The sequence below is a fragment of the Henckelia pumila genome, chromosome 2 (assembly GCF_033568475.1).
Source record: "Henckelia pumila isolate YLH828 chromosome 2, ASM3356847v2, whole genome shotgun sequence".
Taxonomy (NCBI): domain Eukaryota; kingdom Viridiplantae; phylum Streptophyta; class Magnoliopsida; order Lamiales; family Gesneriaceae; genus Henckelia; species Henckelia pumila.
In genome coordinates, this window is record NC_133121.1 from 51628150 (window position 1) to 51635111 (window position 6962).

At 36.7% G+C, this 6962-nt stretch overlaps 1 long non-coding RNA gene across 1 annotated transcript; it reads left to right on the forward strand.

Annotated features, from left to right (window-relative positions):
- Window positions 1-248: 248 nt before the first annotated feature.
- LOC140877080 (uncharacterized) lies at window positions 249-6962 on the forward strand. The gene is made up of 3 exons (XR_012149229.1): window positions 249-340; window positions 1847-1991; window positions 6685-6962. It is a non-coding gene; the product is annotated as an uncharacterized lncRNA (long non-coding RNA).

Genomic DNA, 6962 nt, shown 5'->3' on the forward strand with positions numbered 1-6962 from the left:
ATATAAAGACAACAAACTCTAGTATGTACAACGATGGATTTTGAAATATAATTCATAATATCTTTTAAAGAACATTTGACTTTCTTTTTTTGGAAAAAAATTTAATATTAAATTTAGGTATTATATATATTTATTTTTTAAAAAAATTATATTTATGTTATTGAAAGTTTTTTTTTTGAATAATTATTTTCGTCATTTTGTATCCAAACGCGGCCCCCGAAAATGGAGTCCTGCATCGGTCCCTGTCGGTCGGTATGATTTTTCTTTCTTCCACAGGGATTTTTATCATCGAGCGATTCATTGTGGTGTATTTCTTGAACAATGCAGAGGAAGAGAAAAGGTAGAAGATTAATTTTTGGGAGTATATTCAATCCGTCTGGACAATTTTTGATTACTTTCCTTCTCCGGATATAAATCAAAGTATCGCTATTCACGTTTATTTTTCCCGAAAAAGCAAAATATTTGCTGCGTTAATCATAATTAGGCTCTGAATTGAGGTGCTTTGTTATGCTCGATTCCTTCTTCAACAAACTCTTTAATGTTGCCAAATGGTAATTCTTGATTTCTAATCACCCGAGCCATATTTGTTTGTGTGTGTGCAATTGAAAAAATATGAATAACACTCAATAATTTACTACCGAAAGGCGAACCTCCTACTCAAATCTCTCAACTCTCGTGTATCTCTTGAAATTCCTATATCTATCTGTTTGTTTTCTTCTATATGCGTGTCTTGATTGAATAAAATATCTTGTATTCTTTCTGGAAAAATCCATCTTTTTATATGTGTCACGATTTTCCCAGTTACCTTTTGCCATCCAGCAATATAATTTCTACCGTTTTTCCCTCTGTATTTGAGCAACCGTTCGGTCCACTATATGCTTGAAATTTTTTGTCCTTCTTGTGTTCTCAACAGGCCAACTTTGAGACACGTTCTTCCAACAATCTCCACCAACAACCTTAATTTTGATGATCTGATCTCTTTTAGTTTATGCAACCACAAATTTCCAGCTTCTAATTTGTTGAGTGTGTGTTTCTTTTTCTTTCCAGTTGGGCCGTCATGAGTGCATGATCTGATGATTATATTTATTTCGGTCAATAGTTAGATGTCATTGGAGTGGAATTTTTCTGGTTTGTTCTCATTTTCTTGGCATTGTTGTTTAGCTGGATTTCGAACCAAACCTCCTTGAAGGATTCGAATTTTCATTAGCAAGATGGAGTATAATATCGCTTGTGAAAATGGCCTAGTTTTCTGGGATCTGATTAATTTATCAAGATTAATGGTTGGTTTGCTGGAGTTTCAAGCTTCTCTTTTTGTTAAATTTTGTGATGTCTATTCTTTTAGTGCTGAAATAATTTCATGTATGGTTAAGTAGATCTGAACACTTCCTCAACTTTGTGAAGTTTCTTCTACGTTTCACTTTCTATGTCTGAATCGTGGCCATTTTAAGACATGAAGCATATATCAATGAATTCATCTTTAATGGATACGATGCGTTATGATCTCTAGATCACAGCCATGTGAAAGTCGTCTACTATATATGCTTAAAGTGATTGTATGCAGTATCATAAGCCTTCTACTTTCACTAGTGTAACGTTTATTGATTTGACGTTTTCAAATTATTTTGGACTAGGAAATCAAGTAAAGTCATTCGAGATATGCTCATATTATGTTTCAGTTGCGGTTGATCGCTAGGAATGTCGAAGTCCTCGTTTAATTTTCCAAGTGTCTTTTCGATTTCAATTTTAAGCACACTCACATGTTCTAGTCATGTCTCTAGTTCCTCTCTAACCTTGTTTTTTTCCTGTTTCATGTTCAAAATCTCTCCTTGGAATGAATTCCGCACAGTGAAGCGAATCGACGCTTCAGTTCGTAATTCAGGGATGCACTTTGCTCCAGCCACAAAGTTAGTTCGGTCCATATTTCTCGCAAGTGCTTGTAAATGAGCAGAACCTCAGACTTGAGACGTGTTTTGACACTCACCGTTTGTTAGGTATTTTTTAGTTGTTAAGAGTCCTATTCTACAGCAATCCTTCTCTCCAATATTCTAGGAGTTAGTTTCGTATTTTAAGCATTCTTGTTATTTCCTTGAGATCTGTATTGCCTATTTAAATAGCTTTTCCTTATTTTGAATAAATTAGTTTTATTCCTCTAAAACTCTATCTCTTTTATTTTTTTCTTATCTGCTGTTCATAACAGTGGTATCAGAGAGACGACAGATTAAAAAAAAAAAAAGTGAATGGCCTCTGATAATTTTGTACAACCCGCAATTCCCCGCTTTGATGGTCACTATGATCATTGGAGTATGTTGATGGAAAACTTTCTCAGATCTAAGAAATACTAGCAGGTGGTTTCTGAGGGAATACCAGAGGTGGCTGAGGGCACAACACCAACGGATGCATAGAAATCAGAAACAGAAGCTTTGAAACTGAAGGATCTCAAGGCAAAGAACTACCTTTTCCAAGTGATTGATCGCTCAATCATGGAAACTATCCTTTGCAAAGACACTGCAAAGGAAATTTGGGATTCAATGAAAAAGAAATTCCAAGGATCGGCTAGAGCAAAGAGGCAACAGCTTCAAGCACTTTGTACCGAGTTCGAAACTTACCGAATGAAATCTGGAGAGTTAGTTTCTGATTTCTTCTCAAGAACGATGGCCATTGTCGGAAATATGAGAGCTTTTGGGGAGAAAATTGAGGATGTGGCTGTAGTAGAAAAAATTCTCCGCTCATTTACACCAAAGTTTAATTATGTGGTTTGTGCAATTGAGGAATCAAAAAATATTGATCTTTTATCCATTGATGAATTGCAAGGTTCATTATTAGTTCAAGAAACAAAATTGCTGCAGCAAGACAATGCGGAGTTGGCATTGAAAGTCTCATCAGAATATTCGAACCAAGGAAGTGGAGGACGTGGATCAAACAACAACAACAGAGGCCGAGGTAGAGGGTATGGCAGAGGGCGAGGCAGAGGAAACTATGGTTATCAACAGAATCAACATCAACAAAACCAACATCAAGATAGAGGAAGAGGACGAGGTGGTTATCGGCCCAAGTCAGTAGACAAGACGAATGTCGAATGTTATAGATGTCACGAGTATGGTCATTACAAATCAGAATGTCCATCGAATCTGTCAAATGCACATAGTGAAGCGTCCAATTTTGCAGAAAATGAGGGAAATGACGTTGGAGAAATCTCATTGCTGATGGTTTGTCATGAAAGAGAGTCGACCAACAAGAACTTGTGGTATTTGGACACCGGGTGCAGTAACCACATGAGTGGAGACAAGTCTGTGTTTTCCATTCTTGATGAATCCTTCAGAGATAATGTGAAATTTGGAGACAATTCTACAGTCTCTGTAATTGGAAAAGGGCAGGTAACTTTACTAACTAAAAGGAATGTTGCTCAAACCATGCCTAATGTCCTTTTCGTCACAGATTTACAGACCAATTTGTTAAGTATTGGTCAGCTTCAAGAGAAGGGCTACGAGATCACCATTAGAAACGGCGTGTGTCGAATTCTAGATGACAAATTGGGATTAATCGCTCAAGTTGCTATGACAGCAAATCGAATGTTTCCTCTCTACCTCAACCACTCTACTCAATCTTGTTTTGCAGCTAGTTCGACTGATCAAGTGCAGCTGTGACATTTTCGTTATGGTCATCTCAGCCTTGGAGGTTTACAAACACTTCAGCAGAAAAATATGGTAGCTGGTCTTCCACATTTCTCTTGTCCAAAATATGTTTGTGAGGAATGTGTTCTCAGCAAACAACATTGAGAACCATTTCCAAAAGGAAAATCTGAGAGAGCGAGAAAACCATTGGAGATTGTGCACTCTGATATTTGCGGGCCAATTAATCCCATTTCTAATGGAGGTAAACGATACGTTATCACCTTCATTGATGACTTGAGTAGAAAAACTTGGGTTTACTTCTTGCAAGAAAAATCTGAAGCTTTAACAGTTTTTAAAAGCTATAAAGCACTGGTTGAAAAAGAAACAGGGGAATCAATTCAAGTGCTGCGAACTGATCGTGGAGGAGAATATAATTTGCATGAATTTTCAATTTTTTGTGAAGAGCAAGACATTAAAAGGCAACTGATAACAGTCTATACACCACAGCAGAATGGCGTTTCTGAAAGAAAGAATCGAACCATATTTAACATGGTGAGAAGTCTATTGCAACAAAGCAAAGTTCCAAAGAAGTTTTGGCCAGAAGCTATCAATTGGAGCATTCATATTCTGAATAGGAGTCCAACTTTTTCCGTTCAGAATATGACACCAGAAGAGGCATGGAGCAGAAGAAAACCTGATATCAGCCATTTCAAAATTTTTGGGTGTATTGCTTACGCCCATGTTCCTGACCCAAAGCGGAAGAAGTTAGATGACAAAGGCGAGAAATGCATATTTCTTGGTGTTAGTGATTGTACTAAAGCTTTCAAATTGTATAATCCTAGTACTAAGAATATTGTCATTAGTCGCGATGTAATTTTTGATGAAGAAAATTTCTGGCATTGGGATACAGTTGAAGTTCAACAGAATGTTGCAGCAGACTTTGATGGAAAATATTTAGAGCTGCAAGTTGGGAATAATTCACGACCACTTCATGAAGAAGCAGTAGTTCAAAATGCACCTGAGGTTGAAGCAGAACCATAATCACCACGTATAAGAAGAGGGCCTGCATGGATGAAGAATTATGAAGTGTCTGGGATCAACCAATCTGAAGACCCATTTATGTATTTTGATCTTTTTGCAGATTGTGATCCTGTAGTTTTTGAAGAGGCAGCTAAACAATCAAAATGAAGGAAAGAAATTGATGATGAAATTGCTGCCATTGAAAGAAACAACACTTGGGAGCTGACTGATCTTCCAAGGGGGCAGAGAACAATTGATGTGAAGTGGGTTTACAAGACAAAATTGAAAGAGAATGGTGAAGTTGACAAATGCAAAGCACGCTTGGTAGCAAAAGGATACAAACAGGAGTTCGGCATTCATTACAAAGAGGTATTCGCTCCAGTTGCTAGGCATGACACAATCAGAATGGTGATCGCGTTGGCTGCACAAAATTCTTGGCCGATTTTCCAGTTAGATGTCAAGGCAGCATTCCTGCATGGAGATTTGAATGAGAAGGTATTTGTTAAACAACCTCCTGGTTATGTTAAGAATGGTCAAGAGCAGAAAGTATATAAATTAAAAAAGGCTTTATACGGACTTAAACAAGCTCCACGAGCTTGGTATAGTCGTATAGAAACATACTTTCTCAAAGAAGGTTTTCAGAAATGTCCTTATGAGTATACCTTCTTTGTGAAAGTTGAAAATGATGGGAAATTGTTGCTGGTCTCTTTGTATGTCGATGATTTGTTATTTACTGGAAACGATCAGACCATGTTTGATAAGTTTAAAAGGTTCATGATGGCTGAATTTGACATGTCTGACCTTGGAAGAATGCATTATTTTCTGGGTATAGAGGTTATTCAATCAGATGAAGGAATTTTTATTTTTCAAAAGATGTATGTGCAAGAGATCTTAAAGAGGTTTCAGATGGAGGACTGCAATCCTGTTTGCACACCAATAGAGACATGTTTGAAGTTGGTGAAATATGAAAAAGGAAAAAGTATTGACAGCACTATATACAAGCAAATTGTGGGAAGCTTGATGTATCTCACAGCTACAAGGCCGGATATCATGTATGCTGTAAGTCTTATTTGCAGATTCATGGAAAGTCCGAAGGAAATGCATCTTCAAGCAGCCAAAAGAATTCTTAGATATTTGCAAGGAACAAGAGAATATGGAATTTTTTACAAAAAGGGAGAAAGGTCAGATATGATTGGCTTTATGGATAGCGACTATGCTGGTGACCAAGATGATAGGAAAAGCACATCTGGTTATGTCTTCAAATGGGTTCAGGAGCTATCTCATGGTCATCTCGAAAACAACCCATTGTCACTCTATCCACAACAGAAGCAGAACTCGTCGCCGCATCAGCATGTGTTTGTCAAGCCATATGGCTGAGAAAGCTTCTTCATGCAGTTCATTTCGAGCAAAAAGGGCCGACTCTTATTTATTGTGACAACAGCTCAACCATAAAGCTTTCCAAAAATCCTGTTTTGCATGGGAGAAGTAAACATATTGATGTCCGTTATCATTTCTTGAGAGATCGTACAAGTAATGAAGCAATTGATCTGGTCTATTGCAAGAGTGAAGATCAAATCGCAGACATATTCACAAAGGGTCTCAAATTTGCAGCATTTCAGAAGTTAAGGCAGATGCTTGGAGTTGGCACGACTGAAAGTTCTTAGTTTAAACTGATGTCAGACACTAATATCAGTTTAAGGGAGGGTTTGTTAGTTATTTTTTAGTTGTTAAGAGTCCTATTCTACAACAATCCTTCTCTCCAATATTCTAGGAGTTAGTTTCGTATTTTCAGCATTCTTGTTATTTGCTTGAGATCTGTATTGCCTATTTAAATAGCTTTTTCTTATTTTGAATAAATTAGTTATATTCCTCTAAAACTCTATCTCTTTTATTCTTTTCTTATCTGCTATTCATAACACCGTTATGGTAGAGTTAATGAGTCTAGAACCATCTTACGCAAAACATATATATGGTTGAGGCGGTTTTATTTGCTTGTAATTTTTTTAAGCTTCAACTTATAATGTAGTAGTTTAAACTTCAACTTATAATGTAGGTGTCTTGTTCATCACCTTATTTTTTTAAGAACTTAACGAACTGGAGGAAGAACGTCGTGATAGACCTGAGGATGCAGATAAATATCGAGTCAAGACCGTCCCTATGTCGGAGACAGAATGCAGATAAGCTATCATTTTTCACCATGTTCCTTGTATTTGATAGAGTCACAAATTTGCTTCATGTGCCATTTCTCTGTTTGAATATTCTGATAATGTTGAAGGTAGGAAGTCTAGTATTCACTTTTATTTATTTATTTTTTTTGCTAATATTATGATA